General features: G+C 41.6%; 1 protein-coding gene and 1 long non-coding RNA gene across 5 annotated transcripts in view; one reads left to right on the top strand and one right to left on the bottom strand.

Annotated features, from left to right (window-relative positions):
• The window catches only part of LOC114486012 (uncharacterized), a 163,309-nt gene extending 158,721 nt beyond the window's left edge, over positions 1 to 4,588 (bottom strand). Inside the window, exons 1-3 of one of the 2 annotated variants that reach the window (XR_003679256.1) lie at positions 4,438 to 4,588; positions 3,535 to 3,645; positions 2,492 to 2,718 (exon numbers count right to left, since the gene is read on the bottom strand). This is a non-coding gene — a long non-coding RNA (uncharacterized lncRNA). Of the gene's footprint in view, positions 1 to 2,491; positions 2,719 to 3,534; positions 3,646 to 4,437 lie in introns of those variants that run through there. The other variant, XR_008617162.1, reaches the window with a different exon arrangement.
• A 171-nt stretch (positions 4,589 to 4,759) lies between these two features.
• The window catches only part of CTTNBP2NL (CTTNBP2 N-terminal like), a 64,152-nt gene continuing 56,031 nt past the window's right edge, over positions 4,760 to 12,880 (top strand). The window contains exon 1 of one of the 3 annotated variants that reach the window (XM_024119611.1): positions 4,760 to 4,831. The gene's annotated coding sequence lies outside the window, so the exon portion shown is untranslated. Of the gene's footprint in view, positions 4,832 to 10,312; positions 10,329 to 12,880 lie in introns of those variants that run through there. The other 2 variants (XM_024119613.2, XM_055084378.1) reach the window with 2 other exon arrangements.

Raw genomic sequence — 12,880 nt, 5'->3', positions numbered from 1 at the left:
CCGCGGAGCGGCTGGGCCCGTGAGCCATGGCCGCTGAGCCTGCGCGTCCGGAGCCTGTGCTCCACAACGGGAGAGGCCACAGCGGTGAGAGGCCCACGTACCGCAAAAAAAAAAAAAAAAAAAGAATTATCTCTTAGGATGATCGCAAGAATTATATATGTAAAGGAATGTATAGATTATATATGTAAGGATTACAAGGGCAATACATGTAATATATGTAAAGCATCCTGGCACAGTGCCTGATACATAGTAGACACGCAATGCTAGCTTTCTTTCCCTTTCCTTCCCAACCTCCCTCTGTGAAATCCAGGATAAGAGTTTCCTGGCTCCCTCATGGTCAAGCTGGCCCCAACACTTAGCTAACAACCAGAAGAATCTGTCCCTGAAGGTGGTTTTTCCGAACTTCTGGTCCTTGGAGCCCCCTACCTGCTGCGCTCTCAGCCCACACCCTAAAAAGGAAAGAGGCCTCCGCAGAACGCGCCGGGACGGCCAAGAGGGAAGCTGACAGCTGCAGGACTCGTCGCTCAGCACTAGGGGGAGCAATACGATCGAGAACACAGTGAGGGCCACGCCCAAAAATCTCAACTTCCCCTGTGCCCCAGCCGCCCAGGTCGGGCTGATCCAAGAGAGAAGAGAACCTTAAGGACTACTCAGAAGGGCTTTTGTGGGAGCAAATAATGAGAGAAAATGTAGGGAGCCACGGAGAGCACACTGTCCTTCCCACTTCAGCCTGGTCTCGGCCTCCAGAGCTCTCTGCCGCCGTTAGACTGCAACCTCAGAATCCCCTCCTGGAGGAGCCAGGTGGGGGCTTGAGGAACAAGAGGTAAGGGTGGCAGCCAGGCCAGGTCACTTTTCCCAGTCACTCCAACTTTTACATCTAGCTCACCCAGCATCTTAGTAAGTCTCAGTGGGTCACAGCTAGAAGGAGTCCTATAGAGCCCCAGATGCTCAACCCTCAGATGTTCAGCTGGAGGGCAAGGACCCAGAGAGGAGAAACAGTTTGAGCAAGATCTCCCAGGTAGTTTATCATCATCCCTCATAGGGTTTATCAATTACTTTCATGTCCATTATCTCACTTGGATATTCACAACCACCTGGAGGAACTACTATTCCATTTTACAAATGAAGAGACTGAGGTTCAGGTAAGTGCCCATAGCTCTCCTCTTCCCTACTAAGTTTTCATTGCCACTCACTGTTCCCTTCTCTCTTGCTTTCCCCAGGAAGATTGCTACCCACCTCCAGGTATTACATAAATCAAAATTTTAAAGATTTATTGCATTCCCCATCTTCCTAACCCATCTAGAATGATGGAGAGATGACAGAGCATAGTAATTGTGAGGGTGGACTTTGGAGTCAGACCTGAGTGAATATATTCCATCTTCATCACTTATGAATTCCATGACTATGGACTTCTTTGTACCTCAATTTCCTCATCTGCAAAATGGGAATATTCACATCTATCTCCTGGAATTCTTTTAAGGGTTAAATCAGACGTACTGTGAAGCAATTTCATAGTGCCTGGCATATAGTAAAGGCTTGAGAAATGCTTCTAGCATATATAATTATCATACAATTATAGAATTGAAATGATCTTTAGGAATTAGTTCACTACTTTCATGCCATTACCACTGTAGCTAAATGGAGTTAAGTGTGGGTGTTACTGTGCGAAGTAGTTTTGCATACTGGTTTGAATGGTTCCCATCCCCACTCCCCAGAATCCATGTCCATCTGGAACCTCAGAATGTGAACTTTTTTGGAAATGGGATCTTTGAAGATGTAATGAGTTAAGATGAGGTCATACTAGATTAAGATGAATTCTAAATCCAGTATGACTGCTGTCCTTATAAGAAGAGGAGAGGACATAGTAGAGACATCAAGTCACAGAGGAAAGAAAGCCATGTGAAGACAGAGACTAGGGCAATTCAGCTACAAGCCAAGGAATGCCAAGGTTTGCCAGGAACCCCCATAAACTAGGAGAGCAGTTTAAGTCCCATAAACCCACCCCTACCAATACCCCTCACCCAGGAACTGACCTTGTCAACACCCTGATTTCAGACTCCTAGCCTCCTGACTGAGAGAGAATACATTTGTTGTTTTAAGCCACCCAGTTTGTGGTAATTTGTTACAGCAGCCCTAGGAAACTAGAGTTTGTGACAGAGGGAGAACTCCAGCCAAACTCGCAGTTTTTTGTTTTGTTTTTTTTACTTCCAGTCTAGCCCTCTTTTACTCCATCATTGCCTCCCCAAACCAGCAATAAACATTTATGGTACACCTACCTAGGAAGTTTACTTATTTGGAGAAAAATTAACACACACTATAATCTTTAGCACTTCTTACTAAATTGTTACCTGACACACAGTAGGCATTTAATAAATACTTACTGGCAAGTTGATAAAATAATAGATATAAAAATGGTATGTTGTGTTATACAAATTTAAGAAATTAGTACAAACCCACTTCTACCTCTGTGTATGTACATCAGTGTGCCAGACTCTAAATTTATTTACACATTTTATATATTTGAAGAATCACAAAACTTCAGGTTCACAAGCCCTGCCCATGCACTAGCTCCTGGGGGGATGAATTAAAGAGAGTAATCTGAATACCCTCAGGACTCAATCCTACACGGTGGGGATGATCTCATTCTTGCTGGGTTCTCCCACACTCACTGAGGAATGGACAAGTGGGAGCTCAGGGAATCAGGGGAGCTGCCGGTTGCTGTAAAGGAAGAAAGCACCAGGTCAGCCTGGGAGTAGAATGGGTGGTGGTGGGTTAACAAAGGGAAGGAGGGGAGGAGGGATGAGCTGATTCACTGGGACAACTTTTAGAGTGACTCAGAAGCCAGCAGAAAATAGCCGGTTCTCCCACATCTGCCTCATTGTCGGGCAATGAGACACTTCCTCATTTTACACCCGTAAGGCAGGGCAAAAGGGAGGAGGAGGAAACGGAATTTTTCAAATTCATGGGGCTAGTCCAGCACTTAAACCTGTGTTTTTAACTGTTTCAGACATTTTGTTTCAAGTGACGTCAGTATTTGTTGAGCACCTACTATGTGCCTGGCCCTTCATCTCGCCTTTCAGATCGTCAGTCTCCTGAACACAGGGAATGATGTCTTTCTGAAGTTCTGTATTTCCTATTTGTTACTTCAGAAGCACTTGGGCTGCTGTTGAGCACCTCAGTACAGTCTTCTTGTCCTTCATATATAGAGATGACCTTCTCCAGCCAGCAGTCAATAGGCGGAGGCATGGAGCTTGTTTCTGTCTCTAATGCTGGATTTACAGTCATCCAGGCCCACTCTGGACCAGCCCTCCTTGTGAGAGCCAAGTGTATGGTGAGCAGAATATAGCACAGGTTTGAAATCACACATCTTGTTAGAAGTTCTTTATTTACCATTTACTAGCTCTATGGCTTTCCTTGATGTCTCTGAATCTCTATCTTCTCATCTGTAAAATGGGCACCAATGATGTCTACCTTACAGGTTAGGAAAGATTTTTCATTTGGTAGTGAAGATTAAATATCATTATATGAAAGTACCTGGCACAGTGATGACATTAATACCGGTTTACTTCCTTCAAACGAATCAATGATTGCAGACTGACCACATCCTTCCACCAGACTGTAAACTGCATGAGGACAGGGCTGCATCTGTCGTGAGACAGTGTGCCTAGGTGAGTACTAGACCCCTAGTACTGTCTTGCTTAATAATAATTGTTAATATTAGAAATAATATATTAAAATTATTTATGCATTATAAATATTTAATTGTATTTATTATATTAAAAACAATGTGGTTATTATTCTCTTAACCAGTTGAATCAATCTGTGAACTGGAAAAGGATCCAGAAAACTTGACCTAAGGAAGGGGTACATCCTCTCCCTTTTCTGGGTTATTTGGTGCTGGTAAGGCTTGCTGCGACCACCAGCAAGATCTGCATTCCCGTGTTCACGAGGGACAGGCACTCCTTGCATCCTCTACTGTCCTGTGTCCCAGCGTCACTGCAAACGTGGTAGCCCACAGTATAATGGGGCCAAGGACACAAAAAAGTCCCCTCATTTGGAAAACATAGCGTAGAAAGCCATGACACACAAATTTTATTCATTCGACTTCTACCTGGAAGGCAGGTCTGGCTGGGTTTGGGCTACCCAGTGTCCCCGCTCCAGGGGCTCCAGAGTTACTCTTCTCTTCCAAATGTAATGTGAAAAGAGAAGGCGGGGGTGGGGTCTACGGGTTTTTTATCTTTGCACCCTTGTTTCTAACACAGGCTTCGTACGAGAAAAAAAGAGAGCAGGCAAGCCACGTTACCAGGTTTTTAACAACCGGTTTTCTAAAGCAGACCCAAAGCGCACTTCATTTATTAACATTTTGGATGAAATGAAACGTTAATGTGCCCGATCAATCCGGGCACCCGAAACCCGCCGTTCCTAAGCTACCCATACCATGAGGGTAAACACGAAGCACTCGCCACCGTCCGGTCCAGAAATCGCTTAGTAGGTGGAAAGTTGCAGAAGCCGGGCCGTGAGGGTCGTAAACCTTCCCCGAGCCCGGGCCGGAGGACTACGCTTCCTCCCGGAAGTGACGCGAGCTCAATCCCAGCTAGGCTCTCCCCAAACAAAAGGGATCTTGGGGCCCCGGGAGGAGCCTAAAAGACATTGGAGAAGCCCCTCCTCCAGCCGGAGCGGATTGGTGTCGGGGCTGGAGAGGCGAGAAGGAGATTGGCCCTGCCGAATGCCAGGGCCCTCGCCAGGCGGTCGAGGGGCGGGGCCTCGGGGGGCTGTGGATGGAGCGGCTGGCGGAGGCGGCAGGGAGCGGATCCCCGAGCGCTGGGAAAAGGTAGGAGCCGCTGGCGCCCGGGCTTGGCGGCGGCTGGGAGGCCGGGTTCTCGAGAGAAAAGCAGGGGTAGGACCACTGGTGTCCTCCCGCCGCCGTCCCAACTGCCGCTCGCGCCCATCCCCTGAGGGGGCGGAGCCGTCTCCTCTACCTCCCGGTTTTCCCTGAGGAGGCGGCTCCTCAACCTTCGAGGGTGCTCGCAGCCACTTATTGTCTCCCGTCAACCCCAGCTCCCCAGAAGGGGCTGCCCTCCTGACACCTTCCGTTTAAAGGGCCCCCTCGCCCAGCCCCTCAACCTTGGGAGAAGGCGTATGGGTTCCCATTCTGTAGATTGCCGTCCCCACCCCCATTTGTCTGGCCGCCCCCGGGAGGCCAGACATCCCCTCCTACACCTGTCCTGCTCGCTAGGGTGGGACCAGAGCTAGTTTCATCCGTAAGATAAAAATCAGTGTTTTCAAAAAAAAAAAAAAGAGATGGGGCGATGCAAAAATCAGAGACCCGACCTAGACTGCCAGCTCCACGGACGAAACGGCCTTCCCCTACTTGGGTTCTTCCCATCCCCCATTCTCTGATCCTCAGCCTTCCGCCTGAAGCCCCTAGGATCCTCTTTTCTCCTGTGGGGCATCGAGGGTTCACCTGCTTCGGGACCTTTTTAGTCTCTGGAGGAAGGAGAAATAGTAACCTTCCCCGCCCCCCTTTGTACCTTTATTCCTTGAGGGAGAACCCAACCTCTAAGGGTTTTTTTAGGTTTGAGTTGCGTTTTCATTGTTGCTTTCCACCCTGTTTCTTCCCTGAAAACTGGATGAAAAACCACCCTTTGGTATTTCATAGTGAGGTGGGCGTGTTGGATATCTACAGACTTGGTCTTGTGTGGGGAGGAATGCAGTGTATATTGTTGGACTGTCAGTGAATAACAGCATGCTTTCAAGTGAAACAGTACAGATAAGTAAATAAAGAGCTTTAGATTAGGAATGAGTATCTCCTAGTCTTGGGTGGGCTGGTCTGTTGCTCAGGGAGACTGCAGTTAACCTGGAAGGTATAGTTCTGTTGAAACAAAAGGCAGGAAGTGTTTGAAGAAAATTCAGGTTCAGTGGTCTAGGTTTATGATTAATCTGGTCCGGTGGCCTTTGGTTACTCTCTAGCCCCTATTTTATGGTGGGTTTTTCCCTCCAGGTGAAAATGATATATACATATATATATATATATATATATATGATGTTGTTGATTGGTTTTACAAGACCACTATCATCTACCAAAATTCAGGGGATGAAAATATATATATATATATATATATATATATATATGATGTTGTTGATTGGTTTTACAAGACCACTATCATCTACCAAAATTCAGGGGATGAAAATTAAAAGCACATTTTAAATCTCAGCGATAAGGATAAATAAAACAAGGTAAACTCCAGCTAGTCACAAACATGTGACTACCAAAGAGTGTCCCGATAGTGTGCTCATAAAGGCCTTCGTTTCAGCAGGTGCAAAATATTGATGATTTTGGCCTCGTTAATGCCATTGAATCCCTAGTAATCATCTATTGCTAGCACTTTCATATATTAAACTTTGCCATATTTTTTTTTAGAATTGTTTCTTTTGCTTTCGGTCTGAAGTCTGTCTTACTACTGTTATTTATAGCCAAAGTTAATAACAATGGGATGCAAGGAGTTGGAATCATGGGGGCAATTATAACAGCTGTCTTTTACCTTCCTGATTAGAGTCTCTGAAGGTAGACTTTCTGAAGGTAATTAATTTTGAATAGTTAGGTTTGAAGTTTTCAGAGCCAGTCTCAGTGCTCACAGATCTGCTCAGTGATTGTTTCCAGATCTCCGATAAAAAGGCAAAGAAGAAACTGTGGAGGGTCTCTCCAGCAAAAACAAAGTGTACTGCGATAGGTGGATAAGGACCCCTAGCAATAGCAGCAGAAAAGAACTAAAAGCAGAACAGGAATTCCCAAAAAGATATATCTTATTACATGAGCAGAGAACAGAAAATAAACTGAGGTAAGAGACTAAGGAAACCAAAGTTGTGGTGATTGCCAGGGCCTTAATGAGCAGAGAGGAAAAAGCAAATAATGCTCTTTGATTACTTGGCACAATAAGCAGGATCTGTTTGATTCACATTTGGAAATCTTTCCTTTAACTTTTTCAACACCTGTTTGGTTATGTCAGATGAAGAAAAACATTGTATGCAGAGATTTTTTAAGGTATATTTGTAATCTGTCTCATTAAATTATAAGTTCTTTGAGAGAGGTATTAGTATGTTTTGTTTCATCTTTGTACCTTTCACTATGCCTAGTTTATAGTTTGACTTCATGAGCGTTTGTTGAACTTAGTTTGAAGCTGACCCCTTCGGGTAGACTAGAAAGATAATTTACTCATAAGATATGGCACATCTTGTTAATATAAACAGTCCATAAAGAATTTAATATTAAATATTCTTCCTCTTTAGCATTTAAACAAAGGTGAAGAATTAGTGTCTGATTTTAGTTATTGGTTGGTTTTATTTTAAATACTTCAATATATAGCTAAGATGCCTAAGTAGGGGAAAAGAAAGCTTGTGTATGTCATGATCTCAGACATCTGATACAAGGATTTTTAGGCCACTGAATTGGTGTTTAGTGGCATGATACAAGAAGAAGAGATTTATTTCTAGAGGAAGTTTGTCCAGTCTATGGTGGTTGACCCCAGGAATAGCTTGTCAGCCTGTTACTAAAGGCCATTTTTTCTTATTTCCTGGATGTTTGCTGATAGTAACTAAAAATCAAATCTTCCTAGTTTTAGTTCAAAGCATTTCAGTGAGAAAGTGACTTATTTACGGTGAGGCTATAAAGTGTGCTGATTTACAGCACAGACTTTAAAGGCAGACCTGAGTTCAAATCCCAGCTCTGCTGCTCTTTTGCTGTATGACCCAGGAAAATGGCAGTTTTCTATCTTCACCATATCTCAGTTTCCTCAGCTGTGACTTAAAAATGACTTTCAGAGATTTTTTTTTAAAAGATTACATGAACATGACATATAGGAAGCACTCAGTAATTGGTAGGTATTACTGCCATTATTATTAGCATTTTGCATGTGAGTTAAAGAATTTAATATTAAATATTCTTTTACTCCTTTAGCATTTAAACAAATGTGAAGAGTTAGTGTCTGAGTTTAGTTATTGGTTGGTTTTGTTTTAAATATTTGAATATATAGCTAAGCTTCCTAATTAGAGGGAAACAAAGCTTGTATATGTCATGATCTCAGACATCGGACAGAAGAGTTTTTAGGGCAGCACATGTCTCTTACGGTGTGTGTGTTTCATAATTTTGTCATGTACCTTATCTTCCTTAAACATTTTGGCCCTGGAAAAGGAAAGGCAAGGGATTCAACCATCTGATGTCTTCTCTGAATTGTCAGTTGTTTCACCCCACACTGTCTTAAGTACCTTCACCCTATGTGTCATATAAATGGTTCCGTGGATACCGTGATTATGGTGCAGGGTTGTACCTTCTGTGAGATTTAAGGGATTTTCAGTGGTAATTTTGATTGACAGTGATTTTTGCCTTTTGAACAACTCTTCTACTACCCCCAAAGTAAGGAGCAATCATAAGAACAACTCAAATGGGTGAGAAGAAACTATGGATAGAGAAGTTAAGAGTGGAGGTGGGGGAGTGGAGGACAGGGTTTTGTGGGCTGAGGAAAACAGGACTACAAGCAGGCATTGAAGTAAAGAATGTAGTATGTAGTAATATGGATTTTCCCTGCTGACTGTTTCCAAACTCTGTATTTCAGGTCCAAAGCCAGAGCTTCCACTCTAAATGTGTGCTTTGCTGCTAAATGAATCATTTCTGCCTTTTGGAGCCACAAAGAATGTAATCCTTAATTGTTACTGAGTTTAAAGAATATAATCCTTAACTGTTACTGAGTTCAAATAGAAGCTAGGAAGGAAAATAGGAGAGCGCAGGACGATGGGGTTTACAGACAAAAAAGATTCCTGACCCTGAGCCTTGGGAGCATCTGCATGGATCCTTTGTGCAGAGCTGCTGGGGAAGGAGAGGCTCCAGTGTGCTCTGGGTCTGCTTGCCTAGAAAGGTGAGCCAGGGAGGAAGGAGTACAGAGGGAGAAGCAAGCAGGGATGAGTTGTTTTATTGAGAAATAAGATCTATAAATAATAACAGAAAGGAGAATGAACTGACGGGTAAGTTGTAGAAAAAAGGAGCACTAAGTTTGGGGTTTTTTGAAGGAAGGTGTTCCCCATTCCTTGGTTTCTGCTAAGTAGTCCTTTCTGTTGTAGTGGGTTGAACAGGAGTGAGAACAGAACCAATCTGGTTCTTAACTGGTTTAATATTTGACGGTACAAACAAGATCTGGTCTAATCCTATGTATCAGCTTCTTCTTATTGCCTCTTGTTCTTAAATTGAAGACACGGAAGAAATTTTCTGAAAAGGCTCCACCCCTAAAGACTTCTCTGCTTCTAAACCTTTAGCCTTCGCCACACTCAGTGAGTCTGAACACGTTCTTCTTGGGGGTCTAGTTACTTCTCATTCAGCGTGTCTCGCATCACAGTCATTATTTCCCCCAAAAAACCTGTTCCTTTTCTAACATCCCTGTTTCTGTTAATGGCATCATCATTATAGTCACCCAGCCTTAAAAACCTCAGCTGATCTGGGATTATTTCCCCTCTTACTTCCTTAAAAAAAACAGTACCAAGTTACTATACATTCTTTATAAAGTCTCTTGCATCGGTCTTTTTTTTTTTTTTTCCTATTCTTACTGCCACCATCCTAGTTCACACATTTTAACCTCATACCTATACTGTTAAAGTTTTCTCCCAACTGCTTTTTCTGCTTCCAGTTTCTCTTCAGTCACATCACCTCTGTACATCAAGCTTTAACCTTCCTGAAACTATATTTTTATTGTGAGATTCACCCAGTTAAAAATGTTTAGTGGCTTCTTATTTCCCAGAAGATAAAGTCCAGTTTTGTACACTGTAATTCAAGGTACTGCACTGTACATTTCTTTCCAGCCAGCATGTTTTGATTACCCCTTTGAACCAGAGACTGCTGGGTGCTAAGTTTATCAAGATGAATAAGACAGAGTATTTGTCTAGAAGAGCAGAATCTTATGAGACAAAAGACAGCTATGTAAATAGATGAATTGATGTAATAGAATGTGATAACTGCTCTTGAGTTACGAATAAGATACATATCCATTATGCATTTAATATGATTTCAAAATAGCTGTGATATTTTTAGAAAACCCGTTTATCAGTATTATGAGTTAAAATTGTAACTTGATTAAAAGCTGTAGAAATTCAGTGGAAGCAAAGGCATGCTTTTCACTTATATCCTAAAGTCACAAAAAGCCAGTCTAGGCAGAAGATTGTCCTTTTTCTTTCCCAAGTAGTGTGCAGATAACCATTGGCCTGAATACGTGCTGTGTGTGTTCCTAAGCTGCCTTTCCCAGGAACTGGCCAGGCCATCTCCTTCTTGGAGCAGATCAACCTACCAGGTTAGAAGGAGTAAACTTGTTTTGATTTCTAAATTAGACACACGAGTGGAAGAAAGTGAGAACTCATTGGAAAAAGGAAAACTTCATTATCCTTACAGATGAAACCAAATATATGCTCTCCAGGGATGAGAAATGAGAGAACTGACAAGTCACTAACTCATTTAAACCATTCAGTATCCTGTTAGAGTTTGTTTTGTCATCCCCATTTTATAGATGAAGAACTGAAAGCTCAAAGGTTATGTGGATCAAGGAAGTATGAAGTGTTAGAGCCAGGATGCAAACCTAGGTCTGTAGGGCTCCAAAGTCCAAGCACTTTCCACTGCAACACACTGCCTCCCAGAAGAGTTACTGTCCCCAAAAATCCTTGGAGCAAAAACAATTGCTAGGTCTGTTGGTCATTTTCAACTGATATCAAATTGTTAAACTTTTTTAAAAAATCAGTGGTCTGATTTAGAAGACAGAAGTTAAAAGGTAGAACAACATCATCAGTTATAATATTCTGTTACAGGCTTTTGTGAAATTTTTTTACAGTTCAGGGAGAGTCAGGTTATGGGCATAGCTAAAACACAGATACCTTGACTGTATTACAGTTCATCCTCCACACCATATGCTCTTGTTTCTTCCTGGTTTTAAATCCTGATGGAGTCAACGACTTCATCCAACATTAATGTTGAATATTTGAAGGGTTCTTGTATTCCAGGCTGCCTGTAAAATTGAGGCCCATGAATCATTTTACTGGAAATAAAATCAATCTACATATTATTGTTCCCTCATTGTGGTATTTTACAAATCATAGTGGCATTATTTCAGAAAAGCGAAAATTTAGGGGAATGATAGACAGATAGATGATATAGACAGATATACGTATTTCAATGAAATCATGTTATAATTTCATTGAAATAAATAAAGCCATGACAAATATACCTGAAATGGTAAATACTGCTGGTAATTTTCTGATATTAGAAGACATATTTTTAATTTTAGTGAAAAAATGTGTTAATGTAAAAACTATTCTTCATTTTCATTAACGTACATTCCAGTAGCTTAACTAATGTAGCTCTTCTGGTTTGGTCTTGTCTCAGATGAGAATACTTGAAAAGGTGTAAACAGATATCCAGGTAGACAGACCTGTTTTTAATAGCATTGTGCCGGATGTCCTCATTTTGGGGGAGAGATGTTTGAATGCTTGTTTATGGGCATGAGGCCACTTCCTCCCTTTCTTCAGGATGCATATAAATGTTGTTGGCAACGTGTAGGAGAGACAATGATAGAAACAGATGTACACACATAGTAAGAGAGACAGACATTCACATACACACACAAATACACTAGAGATGTATGAGTCTTAAAACAGAGCTAACCAAAACAAAACCCTGATATCCATCCATCATGGTGTCCCAGAAAGTGGATTAGACTGGATCTTAATAATTTTATTATTTAACTATACTCTTCAGTAATTCACTTAACAACTCTGGCCTCAATTTTCATCTGTAAAATGAGAGTGCTAAATTAGATGATTTCTGAGGTCTCTTCCAGCTCTGTGAATCACATTTTAGCTGATAAAATGAGAAAATCAGATGTGAACAGTGGTTACCAAGTAGCAGTGGTTTCTAAGGAAGCCTCTGGAATCAAATTACTTAGGTTCAAATTCTGTTTCTGCCACATACTAGATGTGAGACTTTAAGTTATTTGGCCTTTGTACCTCAGTTTTCCCATCTGTGAAATGGGGATGATGATGATGATGAACTTGTTGAAAATGGTTATAGCGTCTATCACCTAAGGTTGTAAGGACTGAATTAATACATGTCAAGTACTTAGAACACTGCCTGGAACATGTTTATGTTTAGCTCAATAAGTGTGTATCTTTTTTATTATTGCCATTATGGCTTGAATTCTTAGAAAACTACTCTAGAAAACTCTGAGGAAAAAAATAAACAAAAATAAAACTCTGAGGAAGTGGTGATTAACATTGGTAAGCTCAATTATATTACTAATTTCTGTACTAAGTATAAATCTAGAATATCTGGTATCCTAGAATCAGCTTTGAGTAGAGTACTGAAAGCATTTGAAGTATTGATCTTAAAGAATAATTAGCTTTATTACAGAACTGGTTTCTTGAGGCCTCCTTCAAAGTCCATATTGACAGTATTGGATAAACAAGCACCTCAATCCCTTAGCACTTTTGTAATTTCTTTGTAAGTTCATTATTCACATTATATTTCAGGATCCTGAAATTTACAATGTCCAAAACTGTTTCAAAACCATTCTGTTTTATATAATCCTATACATAGTGTTGCTGGAAAAAGCAGACTGATAAGACAAAGCAGGGCATTCTTTGTTCAGGCACTCATGGTAAGGGGAAGGCTTTGATCTAGTTGCTGTAATAGTCTTTAAAAGTAGTAAACGGTTAGCATGTTGTATTAGTTTGCTAGAGCTGCCATAACAAGTACCACAGACTGGGTGGCTTAAACAACAGAAATTTATTTTCTCACAATCCTGGAGCCTAGAAGTCAGAAATCAATGTGTCAGCAGGATTGGATTCTTCTGAGGCC

This window comes from Physeter macrocephalus, chromosome 4, assembly GCF_002837175.3.
Source record: "Physeter macrocephalus isolate SW-GA chromosome 4, ASM283717v5, whole genome shotgun sequence".
NCBI classification, from domain to species: Eukaryota; Metazoa; Chordata; class Mammalia; order Artiodactyla; family Physeteridae; genus Physeter; species Physeter macrocephalus.
This window is presented reverse-complemented; position numbering and strand designations above follow the sequence as displayed.